Source organism: Strongylocentrotus purpuratus, unplaced genomic scaffold (genome assembly GCF_000002235.5).
Source record: "Strongylocentrotus purpuratus isolate Spur 01 unplaced genomic scaffold, Spur_5.0 spur5_contig_817, whole genome shotgun sequence".
Classification (NCBI taxonomy): domain Eukaryota; kingdom Metazoa; phylum Echinodermata; class Echinoidea; order Camarodonta; family Strongylocentrotidae; genus Strongylocentrotus; species Strongylocentrotus purpuratus.
In genome coordinates, this window is record NW_022145521.1 from 512532 (window position 1) to 525578 (window position 13047).

The 13047-nt window shown below is 36.2% G+C and overlaps 1 long non-coding RNA gene across 1 annotated transcript; it reads right to left on the bottom strand.

Moving 5' to 3' along the window:
* Positions 1–1104: 1104 nt before the first annotated feature.
* LOC115921763 lies at positions 1105–4610 on the bottom strand. Its single transcript, XR_004063101.1, has 4 exons — positions 4521–4610; positions 3493–3657; positions 2450–2515; positions 1105–1367 (listed from the first exon to the last, which is right to left on the bottom strand). It is a non-coding gene; the product is annotated as an uncharacterized LOC115921763 (long non-coding RNA).
* Between the last annotated feature and the right edge of the window lie 8437 nt (positions 4611–13047).

Below are 13047 nucleotides of genomic sequence, written 5' to 3' on the forward strand. Positions count from 1 at the left end.
CTTGGACGGGAAGGATGGTCCAGAACTTTGAGATTGTTCAAAATTTTCCCGTCCTACAAACTAAATTGAGTGACAACGTACTTAAAACGAAATGGACGTCATACGAACGGAATTGCCGTACTTCGGTCCTACTAGGAACGTGTTACAACGTGACGTAGTCGACTAGCAGTATTATAATTGAACGGAAATGAGGAATGACAAGATCGCGCTGGGTTTTTATAGCCATGATGCCTATATGCGTTCGAACGCACTAAGAACGAAATGAGGACGAATTGAACTATCCCTGAACGGGTCGGTCGGGTTAAAAACTATTTAGAACAAGTTGCGAACTAGTTAGAATGGTTTGGACGTATTGGGAAAGAGGTAAAACTGGTTAAGAACTGGTTTAAACTGATTACAGACGGGCTTGGACTGCACATTCTATTTACACATTCTACCCCGACCATAACACATTTTTTTGACGATTTTCTAGGACGATTCTAGAACGTATTGAGAACTAGTTTTGTGTGACGCATAGCTTGCATCGAAATCTTCACTTGTCATCCTTTGCCGCCACCATGTATAGCCAACAACACCTATCAAGTCCCCTTTGCCCCCCCTTCTCTCTCTCTCTCTCTCTCTCTCCCTCTCTCTCTCTCTCTCCCTCACTCTCTCCCCACTCTCTCCCCCTCTCGCTCTCTCTCCCTCCCCTCTCTCCAACTCGCTATATGGCTCTCCCTTCCTCTCACCCTCTCCCCTCTCTCTCCTTCTCCTCTCTCCAACTCTCTATATTTCTCTCCTACTCGCTCTCTCCCCTATCTCTCTCCCATGTCTCTCCATCTCTGTAAACAAATATCTATTCATACAATATATATACATTTACGTCTCTATCTGTCTATTATTGACTTCGCAGTTCTTCTCTTGTATCTGTGCAAATATCTGACTTCAATTCTCTCTCCTTCTGTGCCCTCTCTCACTCTCCTCATTCTATGTCTTTCTCTTTCTCACACCTGTTCTTGAACCATGTATCTCTTTCTCTTCCAATGTTCTCCTTCTTCATCGACCGAACATAGTTATTAAACGTAGATGAAATGCAAAGAAAAGGGAAAAAGGTAGACGAGAAAATAATAATTTCCTTATGCTTTTGTTTATTTGCTGATCATTACAAATGAGTGAGAGGGAAATACATGTAATACAGCTCGGCCATTCTATAAACATATATTCCCCATTTTTAATTGTTGCTTTCTTTCCGTCTTTAAGCGGACGGTTCGGAGGCGATTCGGAGTCAGTTCGGAAGCGATTCGGAGTCAGTCAGGAGTTGGTTCGAGATTCGTTCAGTATCCAGTGTTTCGAATAGTGTGTTTACATGCTATCACCGTTTCCAGCACCTGAAAAAAGGGTTGAAGACAGGGTTCCAGCATTAAAAAATACAGCGTTAATGAATACGTTTTATATTGCAAAAACTAAAATCGTTTCATTTCCAAAGTGTGATTTTAAAATTAATCCATCACAGGGTGTTTGTGATTGTATATTCAGAGATGCATCGCAATCATTTATATTCTTATAACTTAATTTTATACATTCATTTGTTCCGTGTAATTGTTGGAATGCACATGATATATATATATATATATATATATATATATTTATTTATAGGCCTTTATTGATACATTATTCAACACAACACAAAACAATGTAATAAATTTGCAAGGAAGACAAAAAAGAGATATGAAGACAAATTATACAAATAATAATAAGTGACCTAACTGAATACATTGGAATAGAGGAGAATGCTTTAAAAAAAAAAATCAATGCATGTTTAGTGCCAGCCCCTGAGCCAAGTTAAAAATGCAGCATTTTGGTCAAAACAAATTAAAATAATATAATTAAAATAAATGGCAACAGATACAAACATATTTACGGTATGCGACATGTTTATATTATAAATTAGTTGAGGAGAATTTTACAATTAAAAATTAAACAACATACGATATGCATTTCGGGAAACGTAACGTTCCTACCATTTGCTAACTAAACACTCCATTTCTTTTAGTCAGTGTCTAACAAAAAAATTTGACAAGGGTTGTTTAGTACTAAATCCATTTATCATCTTTTAGAAGGTCCTCTTAATCACTTTAATATTTAATTAATAATTGAAGATAACCTCAAATTTAATATAAGTTCATAACAAAAATTTTAACCAAAATTAAGGCAAGGTAAACTTGATTCCTGGTTTCTGGTCCTGTTTTTTTTCTCGAAAATATTCTGCATTTGAAATTATCCCTAGGAGGATGATTTCAATCGTGTTATGATTTCAGCTATCTAAATATCTACACGTCCTCTAGTTAATTCGTGTAATTTCTGAATGAAATATCAAATAAAAAGACAATTTAAGTGGGCAACAACAAAAGGTGGGAAGGAGGGGATGAAAAACTACTAATTATCTTTATCTGGCCTAATCTGAACTCACCACTGCAGAACACGATTTTGGAGGTCCTCCTGCTGCAGAAGCACGTTTGACCGAATGCGTCGCAAGCTGAAGAAAGGGGCAAAGGTGAAAAAATGTATCACATATAAGTCAAAAATAGATAATCATATTTTTGAATACAAATATTGATAATTCAGTTGTATTGAGTTAGTGAGATGGTTCAGGAAGAGCAGGACCAGTGGTCTCGTTACCGGGATATACCGGGTTCGAAACCAAGTCAATGTGCTACTGCCCTTTGCTAAAGCATTGGTGTTCATTACCAAGTCCCTCGGAGAGGCTTTGATTTGATTTGATTTGATTTATTTATTTCTGTTTGATTTTCTTTTTCTTTTGCATTTTTACAAATATATAACAAACAAATATTGCGAATTTACACATGACAAAAGAATATATGTAGAATAAAGTAAAGCTGGGTGTAACTAATCGAGAACATCAAACAGGAGGGTTGACAAAATAAGCAAAGCTTGATAGTATGACTACCCTCAAAGGATACATAATGATACAAATATGGAGGAACAAAATATTAAACAACATCAATCATAATGCTATAACCCAGAGATATCTGTATTACCACAACAATCGCAGTTAATCTCTCATTGCCATTTTCGAATCGTTTTCACACTCTGTTGGATATGCGCATGTCGAGGATTTGATCAAGTCAATCACACATAAGTTGAGTAAAAACAACTGATATTGCTTCTCTCTATCCAGACGTACAAATGACTACTCTGTAGGATGCAAACAATTTTTATTTGTGTTAAAATATATGTGCGGCTATCCCAACGGATGGGCTAGACTGCTCCTATCCCTTCAATCTGATCCTTTTCTATCAAAATGTTGCAATTAAACGTAATAAAAAATTGAACACAGCTTGATTTTTCAATCAATCAGAATCACGTATTCGGGGCATGTGATTTTTATTTCCTCAATTGAGTTTTGACGCAACTTTCTATGCAAGAGGTCCCCTGACCTGTTTCTTTTGCCAACTCCTTCCGTTGTTTGCTGGGAAATATTGTATTACTTACACTTGTACTTCTTCATGTTCTGTCCCCTCTTCTCAGCCATGAAGAAGTCCTCCATGGTGTTCTCATACTCCTCGAGCTCCTCGGCGAGGGTGGCCACGATGAGGATGGCGGCAAGAACGAAGAACAGAGCCCTGGCCATTGTGATTGGGTTTTAGTTGCTGGTTACTAGGAAAGCAAAGAAATAAAAAAAAAAAACTCATAAACATAGCCACTATATTTACTGTAATTATGTTTCTGCTAAGATTATTCGCCTAAAATTTTCTACATTTCAATTATATTAAAAGATTTATACCACAGTCACACCGCCAAATGGAGCCCAAGCCGTTTCAAAACTCACCAATTCTTGGCCGTTCGATGTAAAGTAATTTTATGATCAGTCTATTTTTGTTCTTTCGTCGGTCTCGTTGGCGTTTAGTTGTTATTCAGTTTTTCAATTTCAGTTTCAGCTTATTTTTATTTCCAACAGAACGATTAGTACATGTATAAACAACTATGACAAGGAATCAATCACAGAAATCAATGTATAATTTATTTTGCAAAGCATTAATTGCATTTCAAAAGAGAATGTATACATTGATTGAAAGTTATGCCTCTTCTTTTTTTCAGACCTACACATTCATCAAGCTTGTTCAACCATTTTTTTGGAGCCAAAGGTGAGAGGAAAGTGCTGTACAAGTTATGCTGCCATCACAGATTCATATATCTTTTGTATTTAAAAAAATTTCGAACAAATATATTATGTGATTCGACATTAAATTGCAAAATAAATTCTCACAGGAAAACGATGCTGCAAATTTCGCAAGAGTCGGGATACTCTCCCATTAAGAGATAGAGAGTAGGAGAATGAGAGAGAGAGCGCGTATGTGCATGTATGCGGGTGTGTGATATTGTAATATGGTTCTATTAACTAAAGTCTTTTTTTAAATGTTTGTTTTCACTCTCCAACAGTGGAGCAAACTGTAAAATTTCCTTTTCTGGAGTTGATTGAATCTGAAGCCGACCAAGTATGTAGAATACAGTATACTCACCAAGTGAAGAGAGAAGATGACGAAATGTTCTGCAACGAAGTCAGGAATGGTTCAGTCGACTCATACCTTCGTTTATTTATACTAACTTTACTCGTGTAGGAGCGTGAATAAAGTACATTAAAGACATTAAAGATAATCTTCCTTTTTTCAATCAGACACAAGACCCCGAAAGGGCTATGAACCCCCGTTAACAAAGAAAACAAGCTGTTCATGCAATATATTACAAAAAGTTCATAATGTCATCGTGCTTAAACTATCCATGCTGTGCAGTCTTGTCAATATCGACTGCGCAGTAGCAAAGACATCATATACATTTAATCATACTGCCACCAGAAAGGGGAAAAAGAACAGGGCGGAACTAATTGAAATGTAAAGGTCAGGAAAGTTTGTGTACACACACACACACACACACACACACACACACACACGTGTCACATTGAGTCATTAAAAAACTCTTACAAAGTTATTTAAGAGGGTCGTTTGCTTTTTCTAAAGAAAAAAAAAAGAAGCTGAAAAGAGCTATATCGAAAGTGGAAATCAAGGTTCTATGGGTCGCAACAAAAATTTCTTTGGTATTTCGATATAATACTTCACAAAATAATAGTAACATAGGAAGTAAACTAACAATGAGAAAATATATATATTAATATATTTTATAGTAACGATTATAATACCGCTAATAATGATAATAATAATGATAATAATAATAATAATAATTATGATACTAATAATACATATAATAATGATAATAATAATGATAATAATTATAATGATAATGATAATAATAATATTAACAATAATAACAATAATAACAGAAACTTTTCAAATACTTACATATCGATTCGAATGAATACCGAAATCTTCATATATATATACAAATAGGAAAGAAAAGTACGTGTTGCAAATAAAGAGAATAGACAGCATTAGCAAAAATAATCGAAATAATTTGACAAAGGATAGGTTTTCAAGTATCTTAGGTAGGAATTTTGAGTGCATGCCTTCGGACTGGGTGATTCCGGTCATATTCCGTTGAAATGTCGGTTTCGTTCAGCAGTTATTCCACCGAGGTTCAAATAATGTGGTTATTTCTCTTTTTTCATGAACAACGTGTTGAAATGAACCCCACTTGAATTTAATATTTTCTAAATGGTCAAAATTGATCTCTGTACATGAACGTATTTTGTGTTACATTTAAATATGATTAAACATGATGGAAATAGAATAACCACACCTAGAAAACTGACAGGTGATTAACAAACAAAAAACACAAACACGCAACACACAACACAAAAATGAGGGCGCACCCCACGATAGTATTGAAGCAGATGAAATGTGGAGTTTAAACAAAAAACAAAAAAAAACACAACTAAAACGGTTACTTTAATATGCGAGATCTTGGTGAGTTTGGTAGTATAAAGATCAAATGAGGTACTTGAATGAATGGAAAAAAAGGGGGCGCAATTTCATGAATGAAAGATTGATCAAAAACAAATATGGGGCTAGAAGGGCGTTTATCCATTTTACCTTAACACACATTATTGCCTTTCTGGCTCTGAACAGATGATATAAAACTCAAAAATTTAATCTTGAAAAACGAGAACGATTCCCTGCAAGACTTGTGGATAAATATTTCATTTTCATTTTATATATACAAATATGAAAAATATATTAAATAAATACTTCTTCTTAGCGAGAGTTGGAAAATAGGGTAATTTTGCCAACACAACAGCAACAACAACCACAGCAATAACGGCGAGACTAAAAATGATTATACAAAATTGAGGATATTACGTTGTACTTTTGTTTTACATATTAATTCTGAAACTATTCTGTTAACATTAATGTGGTGTAAGCGATGGGGCGTACTTATTACCGGGCTTTATCAATGGATATGGGGGCGTAGGAACATAAACATTGACAGATGGCTCGTGCTCTCATGAACTAGGAAGCCTGTACAGGAAGCCTATTTGAAAGCCACGTCATATAATAAAGTCTGGTATCATCCTAATCAGCGAAGGGATAATAATTTTGAACCAGAACTACTTTTAGGGGCGGAGCTTGGTAGGGCTAGTAAATGAATAAAACCAGAAAAATATGGAAAATTCTTGCGAAGCCATGTTGAAAATGGTTAGCTATTGAATGTGTTTGTGTATACATATAAATATCGAAACGGTATTGGACACATATACATGTGTATTCGTGAATTGCATCATTTACTGTACACGCATTGCCAGTTTTTGAATTACTCCGAGCCGGGGATGCAATTTGTAATTAGATGTCATGTTCTGAGCGTTTTAATTGCCAGGCTTTGACGTATTGGTACGTCAGTAGATGATTAGGTCTGTATTGGGTATTGCTGTCAAGTCCCCCCCCCCTTTCTCTTTTTCCGTGTGATTCCCTTATTCCTATCTTTCTGGTTTCATTTAAATTTTTAGGATTCTGAGAAGTCCCTTCTTACTCTCTCTTTCTCTCTCTCTCTCGCTCTCTCTCTCTCTCCCTCTTTGTTCTCTCTCTCTCTTTCTCTATCTCTCTCTGTCTCCTCATCCCCCTTTCTCCCTCCCTCTCTCTCTCTCTCTGTCTCTCTCTCTCTCTTTTTCTCTCTCTCTCTCTCTCTCTCTCTCACAATATCTCTTTCCCTCCCCTTCTTTCTCACACATCGAGATACATACTCACTGTCCAATTTTGCGACTTTTTCTCGCTCTTACGCACAAACAAACACGCATAACACACGCGTGCGCCCACCCACACAAGCAAACACACATACTCATTCTTCATATACATACTAAATTAGCTAAATTTATAAACCGAAAAGAAATTACTTTCTTTTCTAATTCAGTTTGCGAGAAATAAACAGTCGAGGAGTCTTCATGTATTTTATTTTAGTTTTTTACTATTGGATAGATCATACCAAGAACATCACATCAAACTGAGTGTAGACGGCCGTGTCATTCATTCAAGGGACATTAAATGAACTCTAAGTGTCCATGAAAAAAACATTCATAGGGTTAAGCACTGTAATGCCGATTACGGTTCCAAGAGGGAGGTCGGTTCGATATATCCGGGTTAGCGTGGGGCTTTACATACTGTCTCCAGTTCCAGCGCCTGAATTATAAAACAAACAAAAAGGAAGTGTTTTGCAAATTATACATTAAATTATACAAAAGTGAAATAAGAAAGGAAACTAGAATTGGTAGTAACTTTATACATTATCACGGATGTAACTCTAGAAAACAAATAACCAAACAATAGACTGGTGCTTTACATTACCCTACAACATGATCACTCTATTATATTGTGCTCTCTGCATACGCGAATATTAAAATTAACTTACACAGAATCCGCCGGCAAAGACTTATAAATATCAACAATAGCCTTGTCCTTAATCTATGGAAATGTGCGAACATGACGATTACGTTTTACGTTATTTCTGCACAATATGGGATATTTGAAATTGCGCTTGAGTTTATTTGTCGAAACATTTATTATATTTTTGATCAATGAAATCCTGTTCAGTGATTGGTCTACATGGCATCACGTGACCAAACATAACATTGCTATGATGTAACCGTGACGTCATCCATGGTAAAGTGCACTATGCCATTGCACTATACCATGGATGACGTCATATATATACGACCGATCAAGATCAATGTACTATCGGTCGCTCTCGTCCTTGTCTATGGCAGTTTAAGAGTTAAACTCACCGCTACAGAAGACGACCTTGCCTGACCTCCTGCCGCACCAGCAATCCTGGTGGAATTGTTCGCAGTCTGGCGTTAAGTAAAACAAAAAAAAACAAAAATAAATGAAAGCAAAATTGAAAAAATATGTAGAGGACTCATTAATCATTTACATCCCAACTATTCACGGATTATTTAACATATAGAGAGGCGTCACTGCGTGCAAATTAAGAATCAATCCCAAAGTGATGAAGATTTTCCATGAAATTCTTAGTTTCCCCTTCTGAAAAGATACTTGAATCTGCGCATTATGGAAGCATGATAAATGAATAATGATATTAGTCAACTTTCATTTTCCCCTAGATATGATCTTTTATGTGGGTTTTACAAATGTGGTTCAAATGCTATTGTCTTCTCATGTGCAGATTAAATTTTTTGTGAATACTCACACACGCGCATACATGCACATACTCGCTTTCTCTCTCTCATTCTCCCCCTCTCTATCTCTTAATTAATACACCTCTCTCACTTTGTTTTATTTCCCATTATTGTTCCTATATGTTTTCTCTCTTATTACGCTCTGATATTTACAAGATCATGATAATATTAATACTTACACTTGTACTTCTTCAAGTTTTGTCCCCTCTTCTCAGCCATGAAGAAGTCCTCCATTGTGTTCTCCTCGAAATCGGTTGCGAGGGCGGCAACGATGAGAATGGCAGCGAGAACGAAGAAGAGAGCCTTGGCCATTTTGATTGGTCGTTAGCTGATTAAAAAATATTGTTGTAGGATGAGACAGCTGTTAAAGAAAGCTATTAATATGGTAACTTCATGAACTGGAACCCGGGAGAAGGGGGGGGGGGGAGGGTGGTGCCTGATTTTGTGTGATCTGATGAAAAGAGTTGCGCTAACATGACCTAAAGATAGGCATTCATAGTTAAATGTTTGCACTGATATAATTATATATGTAGGTCTACCTCTTGTTTTTTTCTCCGAATCTCATACGTAATAAGTTAAACAATTACCGTAGCTCAAGCTAACACAGACAAAACTGCATGCTGCAACCTACATTTGTGGAATCCTACTTCGAAAAATATTTGAAGGTTAATTAATATTTATAAAGGACAGGTTTCGGAACAGCCCACGAGATCGACAGCTCAGGAGACGGACAATATTAGTCTGGTGAACCGTCAAAAACGTTGTTGGAAGGCCCACATACAAGACGGACATATCGGTCTCGTAAGCTGTCGATCTCGCTGGATGTTGGTCTCGTGGGCTGTTGGTCTCGTAGGCTGTTGGTCTCGTGGGCGGTTGGTCTCGTGGGATGTTGGTCTCGTAGGCTGTCGATCTCGCTGGATGTTGGTCTCGTGGGCTGTTGGTCTCGTAGGCTGTTGGTCTCGTCGGCCGCCGGTCACAGCGTCCTTCTCACAACATTTCAGAAGGTTCGCTAGACCGACATTGTCAGTCTCACGGGCTGTTGGTCTTTTGGGCTGTATCCTATAATATTTGATTGTTCGTTGTTTTAAAAACAAATTGTCAGTAAAATATATGTACTCACCTAGTGAGGACAGTAGATAACAGTCTGTGCAACGATGTCAGGAATACTTGCTCTTATCAAATAATCCACCATTTATAGTTTTTATCCCGAAATGCTCGGCTCATAAGTGACGTCCAAAGGTGTGTTTACATTCTAAAAAACAAAAAATCAAGATGCTAATATGTGCAACATAGACAATGAAGATCAAAGAGGTTAGTTGTGATCCATCATAACACAAAAAATACATCAATGGCCTTTGCAAAAATGCCATGAGCTATTTTCTGGAAAAAGGCGAAGAAAACCTTCATGGCTACATTGGCAGACATGTTAAGAAAGGTGTCAGACGAGTTGTTTCACAAAATTGTCATCACCTTTAAATATTTAGGGTTTTAAAGTGGCGGTTCAGAATATGGAACATATTTTTAACTGTAAAGGTCATACATCGTTGATGGTTAGACAGGCAGATGTCACTTTTCCTACATGCGTATTAAAAGACATTAAAAAAAGTAAGAAAGCGCAAACATTTCCCAACTTGTTTTGTTTTAAAGTTCGTGCATTCTGCTGCAGCTTGTGTCCTTTCATTATGACAACAAAGAAGACCACTAACTTGCCAGCTTCGACCCCACATCTATCACGGAGGAACGCAGGTTTGTGCTGTACGTAACGGCTCAGTGGTAACACCACGTAAGACCATGTGACTTTACATAACGCCACGAAACACCACGTGACTTCATATAACGCCAAGTATAGGGACACGCATTCGGACAAAAATGCAATGACAACACAAAATGTTGACTTTCAAAAAGTTAGTTTGAACTTTCTGAAGGCTTTATTGAAACTATAATGACTCCCTAGATCGTCCATATACTATCACTTTCACCTCCCCATCTCTCTCTCTCTCTCTCTCTCTCTCCCTCTCTCTCCCCCTCTCTCTCTCTCTCTCTCTATTTGCAATACATTAGCCTGAATATATACATATGAACCTTCCGTACGATTACAGTCTATTCTGGATTTGGGTTCCAATAAAGTAAATGCAGAATTTAACATTTTTTTTTTGGGGGGGGGGGATGATTTACGTCATGCATGGTGTTAAAGATTTGTATTTACCTTTGTAACTTTCCATATAAATGTATGGACAAATACATTTAGATATATATGAATATATATGTTCTGTTATTTTTCTGCTATCACATATGTTTAACTTTCACTACAACTATATTGCGTACAAGTTCTCCATTCTAAGCGAAACAATAACATTTATTTCAATTTCGTCCGTATACAATTTCCTTCTTTCTTTATAACTGAATATATTTTGGTTGATGATATTTGCCTATTTAGAATTTATAATCCTTAACATTCTAAATCAAACTTTCAAATGGCTAGGTGAATATCATAACACCACAAAATGTTGACATTAAAATGCAACTCTGAAATTTCTGAAGTCCTTGTTGAAACTACAATGACGCTCCCTAGCCCTTGCATATAAACGTACTATCACTTCAATCTCTCTCTCTCTCTCGTTGCAATAAATTACCACTTGACCAACTCACTTATGTCCATCGAACTTTCACAATCACATGTATACATCATGGTGAGTTTAGTTCGTTCCAGAGCAGGTGAAAAAGGAAAATACACAGTATAAAATATTGAAGTTTACATGCGCCACTGACCATCTTCTGTTCTACCTTTTCCATCATGGAATTTGATGCTATCCTATCTTTCTACGTGGAATCATCTGCAAAAGCAGCAATTAAATCAAGAATTGTGTTTGGTGACCACTCTCTTTTTCTGACGCACTAGTCCAGTAGACGGTACCATATGCCATGTACATGACCTGGAAAAGTTGATAAGTACAAGGTTCTTTTGTTGATTTGTGTTCTAGATTGGTATTGAAGTAAATTCAGCTTGGTTGCCAGCTTGGCAACCTTGGGCAACTTTTTTAATAGCCATATTAGCATAATCATCTAATTAGCATATGTGCAATATGTAATAATGTTGCTTATCTCAATCCAGGAAGCCTGAAAACATGGATAATACGACTTTTAAAGGGTTTTATATGACAAGGAATTCATTTATGACACCAATTTTTATTTTTAAGTAATACAATTGTCTTAAATAGCATAATTGGCATAATATGTACAATATATGGACTTCATTGACATTGTTTATCTATAAAGCCTAAAAATGGTGCAATACAAGATTATAAATCACTTTTGAAAGATTAATCATTAATTCATGGGAAGATATTCCATGTATATGTAGTATAATCAGCCTAATTAGCATAATCATCTAATTAGCATATATGTGAAATATGTAATAATGTTGTTAATCTTAATCCATGAAGCCTGAAAACATAGATAATGTGACTTTTCAAGGGTTTTCCATGACGAGGAATTCATTTATGACACCAATATTTATTTTTGAGTAATGCTATTGTCTTAAATAGCATGATCAGCTTATTAGCATGTGTACGATATATGGACTTTATTGTCATTGTTTATCTATAAAGCCTAAAAATGGCGCAATGCACCATTGTAAATCACTTTTGAAAGACTACACATTAATTCATTAGAAGATGTTCCATGTAAATATCGTATAATTAGCTTAATTAGCATATACACTGTATGTGCCATATGTAATAATGTTGCTAATATTAATCTAGGAAGACTGAAAACATGGATAATATGACTTTCCGGGGTTTTCCATGATGAGGGATTCAGTTGTGACACCATTTATTATTTTTAAGTAATGCAATTGGCTTAAAATGTAATTATTGTACTAATATGCCTAATTAGCATATATGTACAATATCAATTATTTGGGACTCTATTTAGCTTCACAAATCGTATGTCCAATGTGGTGGTTATCTTGGTCTTAAGGCAATGTTGTCGTACCTCATGAAATGTCTAGGAAATTACGAGGTCATCATCCGCATTGATGGTTGGGCTTAAGTCATTGGATTTAGAGAGACTGTCGGAAACACACTGAAGATGGTTAAAGCAGATGATAATGATGGAATTGATGATGTGGTGACACAGGTACGTCATAGGCCAGGGATGTTGAATACAACAGTGCGAACTATGATCTGTCTATGTTAACCAAAGCCAGAACCATTGAGAGTACAAGCCCGACGTTGCTCAAGCTGGTGGCAGAATTCCTGGATAAGTCATATTATCCATGTTTTCGGGCTTCCTGGATTAAGGTTAGCAACATTATTACATATTGCACATACATTCTAATTAGGCTAATTATACTACATATACATGGAATATCTTCTCATTAATTAATAATTAGTCTTTCAAAAGTGATT